Source organism: Phaethon lepturus, unplaced genomic scaffold (assembly GCF_000687285.1).
Source record: "Phaethon lepturus isolate BGI_N335 unplaced genomic scaffold, ASM68728v1 scaffold12225, whole genome shotgun sequence".
Lineage (NCBI taxonomy): Eukaryota > Metazoa > Chordata > Aves > Phaethontiformes > Phaethontidae > Phaethon > Phaethon lepturus.
In genome coordinates this window covers 83,746-104,531 of record NW_010542734.1, presented here as the reverse complement: position 1 = coordinate 104,531, position 20,786 = coordinate 83,746, and the positions used below count along the sequence as shown (strand labels likewise).

At 42.2% G+C, this 20,786-nt stretch overlaps 1 protein-coding gene across 1 annotated transcript in view; it reads left to right on the top strand.

Annotated features, from left to right (window-relative positions):
• Positions 1–20,786, top strand: part of SKI (SKI proto-oncogene) — a 116,172-nt gene that overhangs the window by 52,670 nt on the left and 42,716 nt on the right. The window lies entirely within an intron of this gene.

Sequence of the window (20,786 nt, the reverse complement as noted above, 5' to 3'; positions counted from 1 at the left end):
TACCACTGGATCTACTTATTTATTTACTTACTTATTTTAATAATGTCAGTGCCAGCTCTGCTAGGTAATAAGGTCTTCACCCAAGGGCCCAATGCTAGCCTTCTTCCAGGGCCTTCCAGTCACTGACAGTATCGATAGCAAGGTATTCTTGTCACAACAGACAAGCTCTGTCATGATATAAAGGCCATGCATTTAGTACGCTCCCTTTTTATGCTTCGTTTCCATTTTTCATTATACTACCAGTAATGGAGAGGGAGCAGTAAAAAATGGAAGTCCCAGGGGTAGATGATGGTGCATGGAGCAGTCAAGAGGGCTTGAAAATGGCAAAGGTCACAGGTTAAGACCCGTTACTGGGAAGAACAGAAGCACTCTGAACTTGTTAATGAAATGACTGGGATTTTTAGTGCTGGGTAGAGAAAGTGAGGAGATTGGGAAAGAATAGCAGTCTAAGCTTTCTGTGAAGTCTCGTGAAGCTTAATTGTGAATATTGCTGCTAATTCAGTGAACTGGATACCTTCTCCTACCTCATTTTTTTCCAAAACAGAAATTAACTTTTTTCCAGATAAACTGTTCATTCTCTTTAGGAGAATAAGATTAAGTCCTGCTGTTGCCCGGGCACCAAAGAAGAAACCATATCTGCTAATTAAAATACTAAAATCCAGATAGCCATGAAACTTCCAAACAGGATTGCTTACTCTAGGGAAAAATAGTACATTTCCAGTTTGAGGACAAACATTCCTTTGAGAATGGACAATGACTGCTCTTTTGCTGGTACATCAGATCTTCATTACCAGGCAAACGAAGTATCTAAAACATAGGTTCATGCGTGAAGGTAGTGCAAAACAACGAAATTGCCCCTGACTTCAACTTCCTGAAAAGCTGTTAAGTTTTTCTTTCCTTTTCCTGCTCTGCATGTGTTCTACTTTCTGTGCCATAGCAGCTCAAGCATAGAGACGCCGTGAGAAACAGATTCTGTGTTCTTTCAAGGTTTTTTAATGATATATCTTAAATAAAAATGCTAATAATAATAAAAAACCCCCAGCAGCCAGAAGGGAAGAGTACAAGGACAGCTCACTCCCATACGTTACAGAGTTAGTGAGATTACACATCCCAGCAGTGTAATTGCCACCCACAGCTGTACCTCCACACCCCCATGCTCCCTTCCCCCTCCTTCCAGCATCCCCACCCGGAAAGTAAGAAAAGAAGCATCTTTGTGGTAATGTGGAGTTTCTTGTTCTTAACTGTTGGAGGTGAACCTGTAAAAGAACACTGAGTTCATGCCCCAACCACGTCCCAAGAGTCTGGTATTATAAGAATCTGATTTCTTTTCTCTTTTGCTGACGAGACAGATTGAAAGTGTATTTTACGGGCACACCCTTTCAGGTTTCTCTATCTCCTAGCTTGCATTAATTTTTAATCACTTCCTCCAGTTGACATGCAACAACGCCTCTAAGGACTGGCTGAATTTATTCTCAGGCAAGCAGTACTCAGCCTTTATCAAAAAATCTAAGGTGACATGACCTTAAAAACTCCAGAAAATGGATTCTAATTTCAGATATGCTGGTATGCATTGGCTTCAGGGGAGCAATACGAGCCTCACTGAGATCGGAATCTGTCTACAAAAAAGGCTCCTTGCATTGTAGAGCAAATTCAGGCTTCTGGGTTTTCTGGACTATCATGTGTGTCTGTTAGAGGATTTGTTGTGCAATTACGGAATTGCTGCCCAATTTCCAGGCAAGAGAGAAGATCCTGCTGGTTCATTAACCCTGCTGAAGTTTTAAACTCGTATTTCAGTAAGCAAAGTGAATACTTAGGAGCATGCAAATGTCTGTATATGGATACATATTCAAAAGATCTATGAAATATTCTGTAGATGATTAAAGATACCATTTCATTCCCCAGCTGATGTGCCAAACTGATTCCAGTTAGACCATGTAACTAGAAAGCTAACATGGGGGAAGGGGGATTTGTAGTCTATTGAGTGTGAGTAACCTTTCCACATTAAGCATATGTCCAAGGTGTTTTGAAAAGTGGCAAGCACTCGGTTATGGGATCCAAACACTCTTTTTAAACATTCTGTGCCCAGGCACTATGGTGGCAGTTTTTAGTGCTAGAGCCTTGCTATTGATTGTCTAACAGGCTTTGCCACTAGTTTGTAGACTGAGAATTTGGGTCAGAAATCTGACAAGCTCAAGGTAATGTTTAGGGTGGAGCATGTGGACACATGCACTTGCATACACAGAAATACAGAAAGCAGCAAGCTTCTTCCATGCAAATGCTTCTTTAAACCACTGGTAGGGGGTTGCCTGTCCTGGAGGCATAAGAGGAAGTCATGCGGTGCTGGTGAATGGATTTGCCTTGGACATAGTCCCAGCCAGGGAAATTGTGTGACAATTTTAGGGCAAAGGTTCCCCTTGGGTGACATTCGACAGTATTTCAAATACACTGTGTGCGTTACTGAGCCTGTGTGTGTTACTCCTCTGCCTTGAGACAAATAAGGCTTCAGAGAATTAATGATCTGTTCGCTGGGGATGACCCTGCTTGTCTCTGAATGACAAGGGAGTGGCTTATGTCTGCAGACTGGGTAAGTGCATGCCGTCAGCACAGGACTGTGCTCTCAGATGCACAGTCAGGTTTGCAGATTTCTAAGCAGGCTTGCTGTCAGAGATGGCATTTATTTAAACATGTCTACAGGTACGCATACACAGAGCAATATTTGTGTCGACTGCGTGTAGCACAAATGCCTAGTAAAGGACATGCGACATGCATCTTGCATACTGGTATGTCATGACGGAAAACAGCGTATGGATTTACCAGGCCCTCAAGGGAAAACAGCCTCTCTTTCCTGGGCCTCCCTGCTGCGGCTTCGAGAATGCCTGCGAAATGCGTCAGTCCTGGCGCGGCGACGGCGAGCCGGGCAGACGGGGCGTGCGCTCGCGGGACGGAACAGCCGCAGTCTGGGCTCCCAGCCTCCTGGCTAGACTGGAGAAACTTATAATTGAGTTCCTGAGCCTCCCCTCCCCTCCCTGCAGCTCGGCTGAAAACACCCTGGCTCCCAGCCATGCCCTTTCACAGTGACCTTGCCTGCAAATAGCGCGCAGGAATTTTTACAGGCACTGTGCACTTGGAAAAAGGGCCGGGGGGGTGTCAGTAGGGAGCTGGGAAGTGGGCATGCTGGTCCTTTTGGGTTAAAAATCTAATCTCATCAGCTTCCCTTGTCAACCTCACCCCCCACATGAAAACCACTGGGGCCATGAATTGCAAATTTCGTCTCATTGTGCTTGCTCTTTTTTACAGTGCTATAGATTAATTTTCTCTTCTGATGGTATGACAAATTATAAGTCTCTAAAGACTGATGTAACTGGTTGGTTTAAAGGAAATTGTTTAACACAGTGGCAGGATAATACCATATATGTTTAGGTTCCTCCTTGCACATACAGTTATTCTTTGGCATGTATGTAAAAAATACATACGTAAAATATAGGGAGAGTGAGTGTGTATATGTTTGTGTGTATATGAATGTATAAAAATGTTCATACATCCAGTTATGTGTGAATGCAATGTAAAATGATACTGGTAATGGCTGTCTACTTAGTGTATATACATAAAAAGCAGCAGCAGCCACTGGCTAAAAATAACCCCAAATTCTTCTCTCAGATTACATCAATTAAGCTTAGAAGATTTGATGTAAAAAGTTGGGCTGTTAAATTCTGTTTAAGAATTACTGGTTCTTCTGGGACACTGTGATGCAGACTATAGAAATCACTGAGCTAGGGACACAGGAGCCACATGTAATTTTGCATCTGACCAGCTGTTTGGCGTTGAACAAGCCGCCTTGACTCCACCACCTTCTATCAGCAATATTAAATCAAATTATATGCTTTTCTGGGAGGGATGAATATGACCGATGTCAGCACAGGCATCTCCTGAACCCTTGCTGGGGCCTTTGGAAGTGCTGCTGTAGCAGTATTACCACTCACGTGTTTTCACCTAGAGCTTTGAAGTAATACGGAAATATTCTTGCTGCTCCATCTTTTGGTGTCATAAGAGATATTGTTGCTATAGCTGCATTGTGCAGTCTTCTGGATTGGAAGGTGTTCAGCACTTTGCAGGATCACGCTTTGCACACGTTGCCACCTTGCTCTCAATCACTGAATCGGCTCCTGTAACGTGTCAGTTGTATCACTCCGCAGCCATGTATTAGAACTTCATGATATACAAAAGGGAGAATTGATTATCTGGAAGTGGCTTTAATTAAAACTTGTTTTTCTTGTCTGCTCTCCTGTGTTTATGGCTGTGGCAGCCCACTGCTTGTAGTCAGCAAGCTGCTTTTCACTGCTTTCAAAAGTTCAGCTGTTGCAATCAAAGGTAATTTTGTTTGCACAAGATACTCATCTCCAAAGGAAGGGCCAAGAATAGGGGTGAATGAGAGGACAGTAGGCAGATGACTTGAGTGTTTCTATTAGGCCTTTCTGACAATCCCAATAATTCTTTAATGGCTTCCTAATAAAGTGTAACATCATTATGTCTGAGAGGTTTTTTGGACCGCTTTTCTACTCATTCACGAAAGGGTGTGAAAAAGAAGCAGTCAAAATCAGGAGACTGTGTCTCCACGCTGTGTTGATATGATGCTACAATGGTGTCCGAGTGCTTTCTACCTTTTACACAGAAAGGGAGTAATGGACTAAATGTCGTTACACGCAAATTCAACTGTAAGGTACATCGATACATATTATGCTCCTGGCACCTTTTGCATAAGAAACCCAGTCTCCCCGGAGGGTCTTGATACCTGAGGGATCAAGAAAAAGAAAAAGGGATTCTTCTGTTGCAAGATAGAATTTGCTTAGTGTGACTTTCTCCAAGACATACGGTGCAGCAGCACCTGTTTTGTAAGTATGATCTCAGTGCAGAGAGAGCAGATCCTCGAGAATAGAGGAAATTTCATATCTCCTTCCCATAGTTCCACCTGGCTGCCACCTGCTCCCACATTTAATTGGCCCTAGTCCCTTGGCTCCCCACACCAACCGCAGCGTCAGCAGGAGGGAGCGGAGACAGAGCGCGAGTATGCTAAGTGTTGTGGGGAAACAAAAGGGACTTCGAAAGAGCAGCTTAGATAGAAGCCAGGCTGGTTCATGGCAGACTTCTCAGTCATCAGGGGGTGGAGACTGGCCAAAGGACCGGCCTGGTGACTGGGCTGTCACTTCGTGCGGAGACACGGTACAGCTTCTTGTCCACCTGGGCCCAGTAATCTCAGTAACTGGGTGTAAAATGTGTGGCAATTCACACTTGAAGAAGGATCCATTGCCATTTGATCCTGGACTAGCGCTTCTGAAGTTTCCATCCTTCCAGTTCTGTAGCACAAAATAACGGTGATAACAGCTGGGAGTATCCAAGTGTAGCTGGCAGTAATATCCAGGGATAAACATCCTGGCAAAACTGAAGCGTTTATGTGCATGTGTGTGTCACTGATTGGCAAATTCCAACACATCTGGTTATCACCACTGAGATTGGCCAATAAAAAGGAGGGTGTTTTGCCTCATTTTTCCCAGAACAAAGCGAGCATGGCTGCTCATGTAAAGAAGGTTTGAGAAGCTGATACTTAACAGATTTCATTCCTCCTTGTCTGTGTTCAACCCCACTTCTAGTTCAACCACCTTTTTTCACTTACTTAGTGTGACCACAAATATTTAACCATGGTTTCTTAACTTAATCTAACCACACCGGTAGCCATGGTAAAGACTAGCAACTTTGGAAGGAAAAAGCTGTAGTAGTACAATGAACCTGTGTGGTTCTGTGTTGCGAGTTGAGCACTTGTTTGAAACGCGTAGCTACGCTCACGTTGGGGTATGTTACGAACAGTGCCGGTGTGCTTCATTACTCAAAAGTGACTTTGTAGATTGAGGAATATCAGACTCTGAAACCAGTTCAAAAATTGTTTGTAATAATTTTAAAGCCTTATATACTGCACAGATCAGTGTTTTATAATGGCAGGTCGCTATTATCCCTGTTCCTCCTCTGGGAAAACTGAGGCAGAGATGGGAACAGCTCAAGGTCATTCACTGAATTGACATACAGGGAAAACCCCCTCACTCCTAGTGCAGTGTGTGTAGGTGAATCTGTTCCAGCAGTTTTACCCTTAAAGATAATTTTCCTCTCTCTCTCTTTTACACGTGTACACTGGACAGCAAGTTGGAGTTAAAGGCTCAGAGCACTTGAAATTAGGACTATTTATGCAGATGGGCCCTGAGTTACAGGCATAGCTGGTACGGCTCACATGAATTTTTGGTAAAGTCAAGATTCACATCAGTATTGTGCTGTAAAGTCATCAAGCTTTCCAGTTCTGAGTGATACCTACAGTTCCTTACTGTCCCACAGCATCTTTCTGAAGTGTTCTCGATCCATTTCTGCCACTGAAAACATGCAGGTCTAAACTATTCTGAGTTCTTGAAGAGCAGAATTTCACTGACACATGTTAGGAGGTGCTTCTCAGTTAGTTTGAGGGAGCCTTTTTCTGTTGTAATGTTTTTCTTTTGCTGTGCAGTGGAGCTCTGGATTTCATTACAGCACCTGGTTGTTCATTAGTGGATGGACACCTTCTCCCTCTCGACATATATGAAAAGGGAGAAGAACATCCAGAGGAAAAAAAGTTGTTTACATGGTCTTGGCGTGGCTGAGACTGTCTGCAAAGAGTTTGCTTGATAATACTGGATGCTGGGGCCACAGGAGACACCAGACAGTGTGGTGTAGCTCTTGCTGATTTGCAACCTCAATTTAAACTTCTTTCTAAGTTGCTGCATTTTCACTTCCTGTTCTAGAAAAATAGCAAACTGTAGATAAATGCAGTTCTTATTGCTTGTATGCCCCGTATGCATGCTTTTAGAAATGGAGCTATGCTGTAGCAGTGGGGAGAATCTGTGGAAGGGGGAGATAAGAAAACCACCTCAGTTTAACGAGAATTAATTGCTTTTGCTTTGGTTCCAGAACATTCTTTTCCTATTTATAAGGCTCTGATGGTTACTTTGATACAAGGAGCAATATATGAAATAGTCTTTTACTTTATGCTCTGGGAGTCTTTGACTTTTCTTTAACGCATGGCTACATGAGATGTCAGAAAAATGCAGGAAGCAGGCCTTAACTGAGCTTTCCTGTACTTTGTACTACTTATATGAAGGAATACGTGCACTGTTCTTCGGGTGCAGTGCCCAGTTGCCAGTGTTTGGGACACTGTTGGATTTAGTGGAAGAAGGAAGAGGCCAAGATGACCCTTGTTTAGCTCTCCTTCAGTAATCTGACTTGGAGCTTTTGCCTTTCACCTCTCAGTTCTGAATTTATTTTAAAACATTGTAAGTAGTGAGAAGATGATGGATGTGAGGGCTCAGATGTCCACATATGTGGAGAAGCGGACATCCACAAGCACTATCCCTAGTAGTCATTCCAAGGTAAGCTGTCTGTCTTGCTGTTTCTGGGTACACACATATCCTTGAAGGGTGCAAACACAAACACAGTGCATTGTTACACCTGTGGTTGGGCTGAAGCAGAACTTGCACCATTAGAGAAACCATTTGTATAAAATCTGTTCTTACAGGGTCTTTCTGTTTACTTTGAGGCTCCTTTATGCCGCTATAAAGAGGTTTTAGTGCAATTTAGAACGCACTGCACAGTCCGTCACCAGCTTCCAAGCACATAAATGGGAAAATTAGCAGCTGTTTTCAAGTGCAGCTGATTTCCTGAGGACCACCTCTCCCCGACTCTAATGGAACAGAGAGATGATAGTGAAATGCAGTAGCAGAATAGAATGGCAGGAGCTGACCCTCTAAATCATCTTGAAGTCAAACAGCATTAAACAGTTCCTGATGCAGCCTGCCAAGCACATACTATCATTGTGTCTCTGCGTAGTGCAGCCATTTACAGATAAGAAAAGGTTAGTGCCCTCGGAGGAGTGGGATAGCGTTTACAGAGGTGTTGGTATCAGTTCAGCAAGTCAATACAGTATCTGTTTATTTGCCTTTTTTTCATATTTAAGGGACAATCCAGCTCCAAGTAGAACATCTCTTATTCTGAACAGAGGCAGGCAGCCAGGCAGCGTGTCTTGAGTGTTGTAGGTGGCCCGTACATGGTGCTTGTGTCGTGTGTCTCTTGCTGGTATCTAGATACAGTTTTCAATGTGATGCATGTGATACTACAGTGAAGAGTCTTGCAGTGGCTCCTGTGGAAGCTGGAACTAAGGATATGTAAATTTAATTCCTTTGCTACATAAATCCTCTGTAAGCATGATCCAAATCATGTTACTCCAGCTGTGTAAAAAGGGGCCTTTCTTTTCCTCTGCTTTGGATTGTAAACTCTTTGGGGCCGGCATTGCTTGTATTTGCGTGTGTTTGTAGCACTGTGCTCTTGTTTGAGATACATAAAAAGTTCTGCAATGTTCATACCAGAAGAATAGGATCAATTAACAGTTTTTAGAGAGAGCAAGGTCTTGTCAGCGAACTGAGAATTCTTCCCCTCTGCCAAGGAGGAAGCGAGGGCATAGATAGCCTAGTACTGTTATTTGATTGCAGAACAAAGGAGGAAGTAATTAGGCCACACCCTTTATGTGTTCCCTTCCCCTGTACGGATGTGAATTTCGGGCTGAGACTTAAAAGAACCCTAAAGGTAGGGGTGTGCTTGTTACCTAGAAAGAAATAGGCTAAATGGTGCCGAGTCCATGCAAGCTGTTGTGCACCATCCTAATCTGGTTTTGCTTCCAGCTGAAACGAGAAGTTACGTATGATTCTGTTTTTTCTCCTTTCCATATTTCTTTTTTCCATTAGCTTTAGAGTCAGTTAATGTTTATACAGACTGAGTCACCCATCCCTACCCAGCCACCAAAGAATGCATTTAATTCACAGCTCAAGAAGCAAACTGAATGTTTAAATTGACTCAACCTTTGTGGAGGCTTTGATCCATTCTGGAGAAGAGTGACTAAGTGAAACCAGGGGAAGTCAGCTTGCAATACCCCAGCTTACGGCTTTTGCTGTAGGATCATTTTCACAAAGAACATACTGAATGTTACAAACAGTTTGGGAGTGGCATCATGAATCCTGGAGATGGGACAATGGCTGCTTTCTGCAGTGCAAAATGACTGGGCAGCAGCCAGTGTCACAAAACATTTGGGGTTCTTCAGACTGTTTTTAGAAGTGCCAGCCCCTTTGCTTGAATTTGGATACCTTAGAGGGATTTCATTTTCACAAAGTGCTGACTGTGCACGTTCTGAAGAACAGGACGCTGGAAACTTGTCATATGAAAAGCTGTGGTTGTTGCCCTTTTCAAAATGTGTGCTCTTTGGTCAGTTTTTCAAATGTCAAACCAATGATACTAAAAAAGTTGGCTGAATATGGTCAAAGACCATAGTATTAAAACAAGCTTTTTCCTGTGTCCGTCCCCCACCTCCCCCCTTATTTGTTATACTTCTGGAGCACTGAAGATTTTTAATGCAGCTGGATTTAAGGTGTAAATAACTAAGCTGCGTGTGGCTGGTTATGGGAAGCATCCTTGATCTCTCCTCTGGGGACTCTGCAGTATCTGGAAAGTATCCTTTCCAGCATGTAGTGCCACGCTCGTGTCTCTGACCACTCTTCCATACTGAACCAAGTGCTTCATCAACTTAGTTTCAGAGCCTTGGCAAAAGGGGGTAAATTGCGTCTTTTGAGTCGTGCAATTCCTGTTGTACGTTTTCTGGTGAGCAGCCAGAAATCCCTGCACACTGCCTCTCTTTTCTCCCTCTTATGCACACTCTGTCTCTCTAGCTTTTCCCTTGCCTTTTGTGCCAAGAATGTGGTGGGGGAAGGGGGAGCCGCACAGGAAATGCCTCTTCTTTTCTCTAACGACATTTCCAGCTGCATTTGGATGGGAGAATTCGAGGAGGGGGAAAGCATCAAATCAGTGGAAAGTTGTTCCGCTGCCAAGTCAAACTGGTACATTTTAGCTCTGGAGACAGTAGAGCCTTTTCTCCTGAATTTTGGCCCATTTTTAAAGTTCCGTTTTTGGAGAAGCAGGGGAGAAGTTGTTAGTGACAGCAGTGCTCCTGGGTTTTATTTATATGCGTATTTTTTTCAGCAAAAGTGAAGGTAAATTGTAGCTTCACTTTCAAAGGTTGAAAGTGCAGTCGTTTAGGAAAGCTTAAGAAGGGTGACGCCTTTTTCTTTCATAGCAAGCAGCGTCTGCCTGCCTATCCATCTTTTGTTTATATATCTATCCATCCACCCACCCCTGTGCAGTGCCAGAGCCTCCTGCGTGCTGCCTTCCATCCTTCCACTCAGCGTTATTATGTAGGAACTTGCCTGTCATACCTGGGGCATACATTAAAGCAATCATTGTAATGCAGGATCAGCCCTTTTTTCAAGTAGCTGTGGATTGATCAGTACAAGGATAGCCTTACAATTTATGAGGTGCCAAGGAAGCAGAGGGGTTGGTTGCAAAGTAAAGAAATGGGAGAGATGTAGATAGGACAGGAGATGAAAGGTGTTCTAGCTAGATAGCATGATTTCTTTTCCTCATCTCAGTCTAAGAAAGAGGAGTTCTCCCCACATTGTCTAAGTGTTGCAGGAGGAGATGGGCTTTGCCTGTGGCATGCTAAATTCGGAGTTTCTCTCTCTGGTTGCTCCAGTGCCCAGCATCCTGAGATCCTTTGTTCAATTCATGTTCAAATAGTATTCTTTTTGTGGTTTGTGAGAGTAACATTTGTGGTGGACCTAACAGAAGTGGCGAGCAAGCACTAGAATCTTTCGATAGTGAATGCTACAGTCTTAACAGTTTGAGCGCTGTGTATTTTGCAATTGTTTGCTGTATGAACTGTGTTCCTTTGAGTAAGGTGCAGTGAGACATCAAAGCTCTGCAGTGGCTTTACCTTGTGGAAAAAAAAAATTAAAAAGGAGGAGGAGAGAAGGGGGTGGGGAGAAGCTTGTTATTAGCAGCCTGGTTGTCTGCATTTAGAAAACCTATTAAAAATGCATCATACTGAGGAGACAGTCTGCACAGTGTGTAAAAAAGATGGGTTGCAATAATTCTGTCTGGGTGTTTTGAACCACAGCCTCAGACAAAATACATAGGATGGGGAAGGGGGGTTGGGAATAAAATTTGGAGAAAAGTTGTTTATTGCTAGTGCAGTTGCATTCTGGACTCAAACCAAATGCGTGACTGTGAGTGTCACAGAGGAACTGCAGCAGGCAAGAGGAAAAACAGGAGCAGGGGATGAGGGTGCAGGAGGAGATTTCTCCTGTAATGCTGAGATGATGTGCTGGTGAAGTTACAGAATGAGAGCTGGAGTTTAGCTCCACTGGACTGATCCCAGTCTCTCTTGAGCTAGGGTAAACCAAAGATGACTTTCTGGAAATCACATGGCAGTACATCGATGGGAATCTCCAGTATGTCTTAACTGAAACACAAGAGTTGTTTGCTGCGTCTTCTCTTTGCATTTGTTAAGGTTGAAAGGAGTGCACAGAGGTGGCAGAAGTGCATGGAGGAGAACAGAGAGTCCAGTCTTTTAATTCTCTGCTTTTGAGTGAGTCTGTATCTCTCTGTTTTACCCAGTGGATCACTGGCACAGAGTTTCAGGTCCCCACCAAGGGGGAAGTTGAATCGGTCACCTGCATAAGCATCTTCTTCTTGCATGGGAGCAATCTAACTGCCATCAGAAACACGCGTCATGTTTTCACTGTGTGCTGCAGGCCCAGCTAAGGTTGCGTAGCATCTCACAGAATCCAGCTGTTAGTCCCAGGTCTTTTTCCTCCCAAATCTGCAGTTGCTGCATTTACCACATAACCGTATTCTCTCTCTGACAGCATGGAGGAGCAGATGGGGTCTAGTATAATGCCAGCTTCTCTGATGGTGCTCCACAGCCTTCTGTCTGTCTATCCTTAAAGAGAGGAGAGGGAAGGGAGTGCTGGAACTTCCTTCTTTCCAGGACTGAATCACCATTTGCCCTGAGGGACCCCACAAAAGCAGAAGTCACCAAACTTGTCCAGCCCATGCTGTTTTCACAGCCTACAGGGTGATGTAGTTTGCTGTGAGCAGTCTCTGCCCTTTTTCTTCTCCTCTCCAAATAGCTGGATTCCTTTAGCTTTCCACTCGCAATCTTTCGGTGGCCTGTTCTGTTGTCCCTTACTGCTTTCTGAGTGCACAGGGGAGGCCAATGAGTGCACAAGGGACGCTAGTGTTTCCTGCAGATTGTGAGGAAAACAGCAGCAAGCGAGCTTTGAGCTTGCCTCTTTTGATAACAGGAATTGTTTTCACTTGGCATTTCTATACTCTGTAGCTATGCTGTTTTTCTTAGCTAACATTGCAGAAAAATAATTCTAATAGTGCAAGGCTGGGAGTTCACTTACTCTGACCTTTTGGAAATCTTTTTCTTCAAAGCTTTGAGGCTTCTTCTGTTGAAAGGCAAAAAAAACCCCAAACCACCACAGAAACCCCTAAACTTAAAAATACATAATTTATTCTATTTATTACTTCTTCATTGTTCTCCTCTCTTGCGTCAGTTTGTTGTATGAAGATTTTTTGAGTGAAATGCTGTACAGTATTGAAGCCAATCAGTATCCACCAAGGTATTTTCTCACAGTCTCTCCACTCAGAACTTCATTTTAACGTTGGAAACAGTCTTCTGCTCTTGCAAACATAAATCCTTGTTGCTTAGATAGAGGAGAACTGACTAATAGCTACACACGGCTTTTGATGCATAGCAGAGCCGTTCTTATTCTGTATGGTGGGGCACAGAACAGAATTTCAGAAGAATTGGGTTTTGTTATTCGTTGTACTGGCTTGTTGTGGCAAATTACTGTGTCCTCTTGTGTCTGTTTCTTCAACTGCAGAAAGTCAGTTAAATACGTCTCTCTTATTTGTATGTGTTTTGATGTCTGCAAAGTCATGTATAAATGATGTATGCTGCAGTGTTGTAAACTGTCATGACAAATGGCTGCTTATTTAGTGTGATTCTGTGCACATTATTTTTGTGCTGTGTTTGAATTTGTCCTTAAATGTCTGTGATAGGTACTGTTTCATAATACCATTATTTTATATATGCATGAGAACATGCGGGAGAGGCTCAAGGATCTGTCCATATACATCAGGGTAGAAAAAGAACTCCAGAGTCCTGATTCACAGTATTGTGTATTAGTCTGAAGATGGGGGACCATTTCATGTGTCCTTCTGGCCATCGTTGGTTTCTGCTTGTAACATTTTGTGTTTAAGGTGTGAAGTCTCCCGTGTCCCCTCCTCCTATAATTATTTGTTAGCTGCAACCATTGGCTTAAGAGAAGCTGTATTAGAAGGATGTGACCCAAATAAAACAACAATTTAAGGTCAGTGGGTGATTTACAGTGTCCTTTTTGATACATGACTTAGAGGTTTGTGAAAGGCTGGGGCAGCATGTGTCATGCTGTGCATACAGGCTCAGTGTTTCAGTGAGCTGAGTGGTGTTTCAGAAATGCTTCAAAGGCATTGGAGTGCCGATGTCTAGTGGGATATGCTGTGAAATTCGCCATGGGGCAGTGAGCACCGAAGAGCTAAAATGGAGCAGCAGATAGCCAAAAAGACTTTGTTTTACTTTGTTTTCAGTTTTCTTCCATCAGGTCTCAGTTTTGGGGTGAGCTGTTATTTTTATTGGCACATGGAGATTGATGAAGCTAGACGAAGAATAGCAAAGGTATATGATTATGCAAATGATGATTAAACAATTTTTTTTCTTGTAATTACAAAACTGTTCTTAATCTCAAGATGACTTGAGGCAGTAAAAGTTCCAAAATAAGATACTGTGCTTGTGTCAGTGAAGTACAATACACATTAAAACCTTTGACCTATCTCATTAAGTTCATCTCCATACTCCAAGGGAAAGTGAGAAAGGAAAAGATAATATTTACTGTAAAAGATAAATATTTACCATGTTTGGGTTGGCCACAGTGCTGTTGGAGTCCAGATAGCACCTTCAGAGCTGTGTAAGCATCTTCCAGAGCATGGGCAGTGCCAGTCAGCAGCAGACCTCTTTCATTGCTTGTTAGTACAAAAAACTCCAAAGAAACATCCCATTTGCAAGAGCAAGGCTGTCAAGAGTGTTACGTGAACATAACTAGATGAACAGCAGGTTTTTTACACAGTAGAGGCAGTCAGCCTGTTCTAGGGAAATCTCCAGGGCCATTTCGTTCAGACAGCTCTGCCCTATCAGAGAGGAAGAACAAGTTAAAGTAACTGTACTCGCTCACCGCTGTATGAAACAGGGTTCTGGAGCTGCTGGCATTGATAGTCTTTTTCCAGAAACGTGGGCGCTTTTGCTGTAGATGGGAAGACACAGAAGTCCAAAGGACTGAAGACATGGCTCATGGATGAATGGATCTCTGTAGCTACTCCCCCGAGGCAGCGGTGGTCTTGGTTTGGTTCTGTTAGCAGTCATATCCAGGAAAGGGAACACCTGTGAATTACTGGTTGCTCAGAAGGGTTGTCATGTGGAACAGAGTTTGGGAGAAGGAATGTTAATTCTTTTAGAGCAGCTTTTAGACTGGAGATCTTCGCTGGTCTACCATTGCCACTAGTTTTATTTCTCTTTGGAAACCAGCATAACCTTTTTGAGAGTTGTCTTTGTATTTTTTCGCATGTCACAGATGTCTTTTTAATAGGGAACAGAACATATTTAGGTCAATTTTTTGTGCAAATATTATTTGCAAAGAAATGCGAATGAGCTGTTCAGTTTTTATTCAGGGGTTTTAGGATTATGCAGTCTGGTTAGTGTTCTAGAGGCCCTCTGAGCCTGTGTGTGGATACCTGATCCCTCTCCTTTTGTAAGTGTTCATTCTCCTGCTAGCTGTTGGAGAGAAAAAAAGGAGGCAGATAAAAAGGAAGAAGAAGTTAGCAAAATTCTGTTGCTGTAAAATTCTGTTTGTGGTGTGGAGTAGAGGGCACAACATTCTTTTGCTTTCCTGGATAGGCCTCACAGTACTAGATAGATGGGACTGTTGCCTTTATCCTGAGTAGTTTAGAACAATACCTTGAAGGATCAGATGTGCTTGGCAGCCTGTGGGTATCCTGGACATTTCTTTCCATGTCTCCGTGTTTCTCTTGAGTCTGCCTTGGGCCAGGCTGTGTTTGTGGAGCTGGAGGCTGGCTCGAACTAGCTGTTGTGTCGGTTTCTATGGAGGAAAAAAAAACATACGGGTTGCCAGACCTGGAAGAGTATTAAAAAAGGAGAAGAAGGAGGGGGTAGAGGGGTGGTGAGGGGAGTTTGGGGTGGAGAAGAAATGTGATCCTCGTGTGCTCTGAAGGTGGAATCTTGATTTCACCCCTCTTCCCACATTCTTGAATTGTACGTAGTGGTTTTTGACTTCCCAGGCTTGCAAAGTCAGACTGAAATACATGTATCTTTTACAGAGGTGTGCTTTAAGCAGGGGTGGTTTCTGACTCTGAAGCCAATTTAGTTGATAGCTGAACCCCGCTGGTATGTCCAGTGGTGTGGGAAACAAATTAGGGTTCACCCATGGTAGATCACAGAGGTGCTTTAAGGCTGTATTTCTGTCAGAGCCTCTGGATGATCTGCAGAGTTGGAGATTAATGGAGCCAGTGTTTCATGCAAGTGGTTCCAAACTCTCCCTTGCCTTTCTTAGATTTTTAAGTCGATCTCGGCAAGCTTTGTGCTCCACTCTTTTAGGAAGACTGCTACCCCTCGCTTTCCATCTACATTGTAAGTTACCATTCACTAGGTGCATTTCAAGTGTTCCAGTAGCAACCTCTGACATCAGATAAAAGCCCCTGCAACTTTTCTCTTAATGGAAGTGAATGAGTTTTATCATCTTGCTCTCCATCTGCCTGGTATAGAAGATGTCTCTTAAGATCTTGATCTAGGGAGTTCTTGTAGCTTCCTGTAAAGTGGCAGGGCATTATGTGTTCTGATCAGGATGCAGAAGGAACCAAAACAGATCAAGAAGAAATTATCTGCCCTCAGATTAATACTCTGGCTTCCATCCTCTTGAGAGATGTTGATTTTTAAATAGTTAGTTTTTTTGGATGCTTTCTGAAACTGCTTGCATCTCTAGCCTTAGCAAGACAGAACAACTCCAGCCAGCCGTTGGTACTAACCTGTCCTTGTAAACCCTTTACCATGTTTTCTGTATTCAGCGGGAATCCTGCAGTCTTGCAGGATTTGATCCTCCATTCTGTAGCTTTGGGCTGCGATATAACTAGGGTTGAGACCCCCACCCTCATTTCATTCATGGCAGAAACTGAAGCAGTCCTAAACAAGAACTGGTGGTCTCTCCTTGCAGTTGTCACAGACCTCAAACTAGAAGGAAATTCTAGGGTGGTTTTAGGTGTCATTGTAACTCAAACTTGGGCTGAGGTTGCTGAGATTTGGGAACTTGTTTTCTGATCAGACCTGGAGCTGGGTTTCAGGGAAGCTGGGAGCAATTTATGTTTTTGTGTAGAAACCAGACAGAATTTCTGTCTTTTTTTTCCCCCTTGGTTTTGGTTTTATTGACTTCAGAAATAGTCAAAGGACATATACAGGCATATACAGCTGAAGTAAAAAAACCCCATCAGTGCAGTTTCTCACGGTAGAATATTCAGTTGTTCCTCATGGTAAGGAATTTCCCTCTTTTTGAGACCTAATGGTACCTCTCTCAGAAATGCTATGTCATAGAACTTTGGTATTTGAAAGAAATCATTAGTTCTGGCTTATGTGAACTTTCCTGTGCTGATAAAAGTGTGTCACATTTTGGGCTCTTCTTGCTTCCACATTTTACATTAGGAATCAAGACAAATCAAGGAACAAATTCTTTACTTTGTGGGCATAATTATTTGCACCTTAGGGCTCCGTATAATTGCTTTTACAGGCAGATAATATCCTCAGAAATACTCAAAAAGCATGCTCTAGTTTAGATACTGCTTTCACCGAGAAGAGATTGTTTCAAAGAAGAGAAGAAACCCATCAGAATCTTGCACATTAAAGACAATCTCAGCATAAATGTATGCTTGCTTCAGGCAGTCCAGTGTATCTTTCCTTTTTTACTAAACAGAGATAATTTTCTTGTCAAATAATGTTGCATCTGCCTGTTGTATGCTGGTATTTTTACCTGGGGATAAGACGGGTGAAAGTACAGGGCAAAGTAGAGACATACACAGAGGATCATCACCTGTCTGGCCGACAGTGGAAAGTAATTTTGTGGTAAGAAGATGGACTAGCTCACGTGGGATTTTGTTATTCTTAATGTTGGTTTGCATTGTCCATACATGTGTTGTTTAGAATCTGGCTATTCCTGTTGGATGTCCTGATGTCCTGACATTTTTGAACAGTGTCAATTTGAAGGGCATTTTAGCTGCAGACGAAAGGTCAGCATTGAAAAGTGCCTAGAAAATGAAGAATTTCTCCAAATAGTAGTTGGTTTTAGAACAAAACGTAGAACACTTACTAAACTTAACCACATTTGCCCTTTTATTTTGACAGTCCAGACACGTGACTGTAGGAAAGTCAGTTTCAAATATCTTAATTGCAACATGGTCTGGAGGGTGAGACACTTCGGTTGTAATCCTCCTTATTTCGACAGCCTCGCCCTGGACTCGTCAATGGAAGGCGTTATGATCTTGTGCCGTTGCACACTGAAGGATATGCTTCGGTGGTGATGTGCTTGGGACTGAGGTGTTGAATATGAATAGTGCCTAGCACGCTAGGGAGGCTGTTAAGTTTACCCTTGTATATGGCCACAATAAATCTGATTATTTGTAATAACACTGCTAATAACGTGTAGCTGAAAAAGTTTGATAAGGAGGCATGCATGTGCAGAGAAAAGCAGTAGTTGGGTCCAAGCTGCTTGCCTGGAAATTGTGTATGTGGTAGGGGGGCATAGGCCAGCAAGTTTGCTGGAACTTTTCCACCCTAAAATCTCCTTGGCTGCTAGCGCTCCCCTCAGTAAACATTGGCCTCAGCTGGCAGCTAAAGCAGGGCAAGAGTTTATTTTTATTTCTTGGAATTCGGTAGACCTGAAATCTCTGTTAAATGTTAACTTTCAAAAGACACATGCATCAGCATTCTGAGCCACCGCTGGTATGAAAAAAGAAGAGATTACAGGGAACATAAGTTGAGCTAGATTTTGTTCTTTCCCAGCCTTCTGCCTCTTCCTTCCTCTCCATGCATTTCTGTATGACCTGTAGAGGAACCTGCAGACAACTGTTCACCATCTAGTAACTATGATTTTTTACTTTTAATTTGATCATAGAAGAAACTGAGCTGGCAAAGATTTAACACACACACACACCCCCTGCCATTTTTCATTTAAGTCATTGTGGTGGTTGCCATAGAAAAAAAACAGCAATTTAGAGAGTCAGTTCCTGAAGTGTTGACTCATAGATTGAGTGCTAAATAGGTGATTTAAGTCTTTGCTTAACTGATATAAAAAATGGCACAAAATGTCTCCCTTGACTCAGTTTGTAAACTGCATATGCATATACAGTTAACAAAGAGAACTTGTTAAATAGACAGTTTTGACTTCAGAAAGGAAAAAAACATCCATAATTTTAGCTTAAGTTTAAGCGGTTTCTCATCCAGATTAAGCTTCATTCTGAAAAGACCGGAGAGAAGAAATGTCTTGCTATTGCGTTAGTTAATTTACTACTTTTAAGAGTTTCAGCTAGTCATTTTAATTATTTTTGTTCTCTTTCTTCCCAACAACAATTTGGAATTACTCCATGTTTATGTCAAACTGGGACATTGAATAGGCAATTGAAAGAATTGAATTTATGTTGAATCTTCTCCCACTTCTGAGTATTTGTGGCTAAGGACGATAATCTGTGCAAGTGAATGGTCTGAATTTTTCCCCCCAAGTTTCAGACTATTTTCTGTGACAGTTCTGTAAATCTGGAATAGCTCCATTGACATCATCTTGGCCTTCATTTGTTGACATTTGTTTCTTTCTATGCTAATAGTAGTATGGCTCTTTCTGATCTTACGTTGTGATTATAGGCTCCATTTCACAGTAATACCAAGGCCAGGTTCATTATTATTCGTACTGTAGTAGAGGCTGGAAACCAGAATCATGACCTGTGCTTAGTGCTCTATAAATGCATAGAGAGGCATTTACTTCCTTACTTCTTGAAACCTAATTTAGCAGAAAATGAAGCAAATGAATAAGACTGTTCAGAGGATGACAAAGATAATGAGTAGGTGTAGCAGTAGTCAAGATAGCTGTTATGCAACCTGATTGTTTTCTCACAACACTAAATAGACGTATATAAATGTAAATGATACCAACTCCCTTCACCCAGTACCGTCTTTCAGTTTACCTGAAATCATACTAGGTATGAGAGCAGAAAAGCGTTCTAAAAGAGAGGAATATGGAGGTTTCGTGGATAAATTCAAGCAGGAGCATTCCATCCAGTGAATGCTCTTGCATGCAAAGATGGCATTTCCATGCAGCCTCAGTATGCACATACCAGTCCTGTCATCTTCTGCAAAGATTCTTTGCAGGTTGGAGGATTGTGCCCCAAATGTTTTCTGTAAAGGATACTTTGTGAAATAAAATTGTTGTATTTGGTAAGGAACAGAAGTGATGGGAGAATCAAAGTTTTTGGAGTTTGGATTTTTGCTGTTGTTTGTTTTAAAGATTAATTCCAAAGCACCTCAGCTATGTAGTAAAAATAGTAATACCTACTTTGCCCTCTTTCACTTCCCATGTTATCTGTGCATTCCATCATTCCAGCTGTTGGTATTGACTTTGGGCAAAAACACATGCTTCTCAAAAAGATTGTTTATACTAAAGCATTTGCTACCTTACTGTAAGTCTGCATAGGAACGGCAAACTCTATTGACAAAATATAAATGCGTAACAGCTGTCTCCAAGTTAGCACAAACTATAGGAGTACCGCTTTGAGTGTTTATAGTGCACCCTGAAATCTCAAGTAAGGCTCCTCTGGCTGTAAGTATCCTTATAATTTACACAGATGTTTCTTCATCATCTATTCTTTTTAGGCTGTTGGAATGATCAACAATTTAGTCTAATTGTGCTGGATGTTTGGGTTGTAAAGCTGTTTATTTTGTCTGTATGTCTGGAATATTCACTCTTTCAAGGACTTGACTGGACTGCACAGACCGCACATGATTTAGAGAGGAATTGGTTCTGTGTTTGTTAAAACCTTGAAGATGATGTTACCAAGCTTGGTTTCATGCACTATTCTTGTATGACGTGGTTCTGCCACGTGGCAGGTTGTTTCATCTATATGCAGTGTGTGTAAAATGGTAGTGATGACAATAATTACCTGTTAGTATAATGGCTTGAGATCTATGGATAAGAAAGTGCTCACAGAGAATAATTTCCCTTTTCTAGAGACTAAGATGCCTGTAGTAAATTCCTACATTACTATGTCTTCTGGGTCTGATTTTCTTAAGTAAAGCCCAAATTTGGCAAAATAATGAACTGAGCATGCTTTGCCAAGCTATGATCATCTTTGTAATTGAATAAACTATGGTGCAAATAATGGAGGAGCTCGGGCATTTTACCGAGCACTTAAAACATGGGTTTCGGAGTTCAAAGTTCATGATGACAGATCTTGCATAGGAAAACTGTGAAGTCTTTTCTTGAAGACTCTCACGGGATGATTTTTCCTATTGCTTGATGAGTTTATACTGGGTTAACTCTCTACAAACAGGTTTCATAGGGTATTTTGCCTACTCCGTTTGAATTTATTTTCCACATTAATTTAGCTTGCTTTCACGCTAATAAATAGATTCTGTATACAGTGCAAATACCAAGAAGTTGTGCTTACAGAGGACAGAGGTAAATATT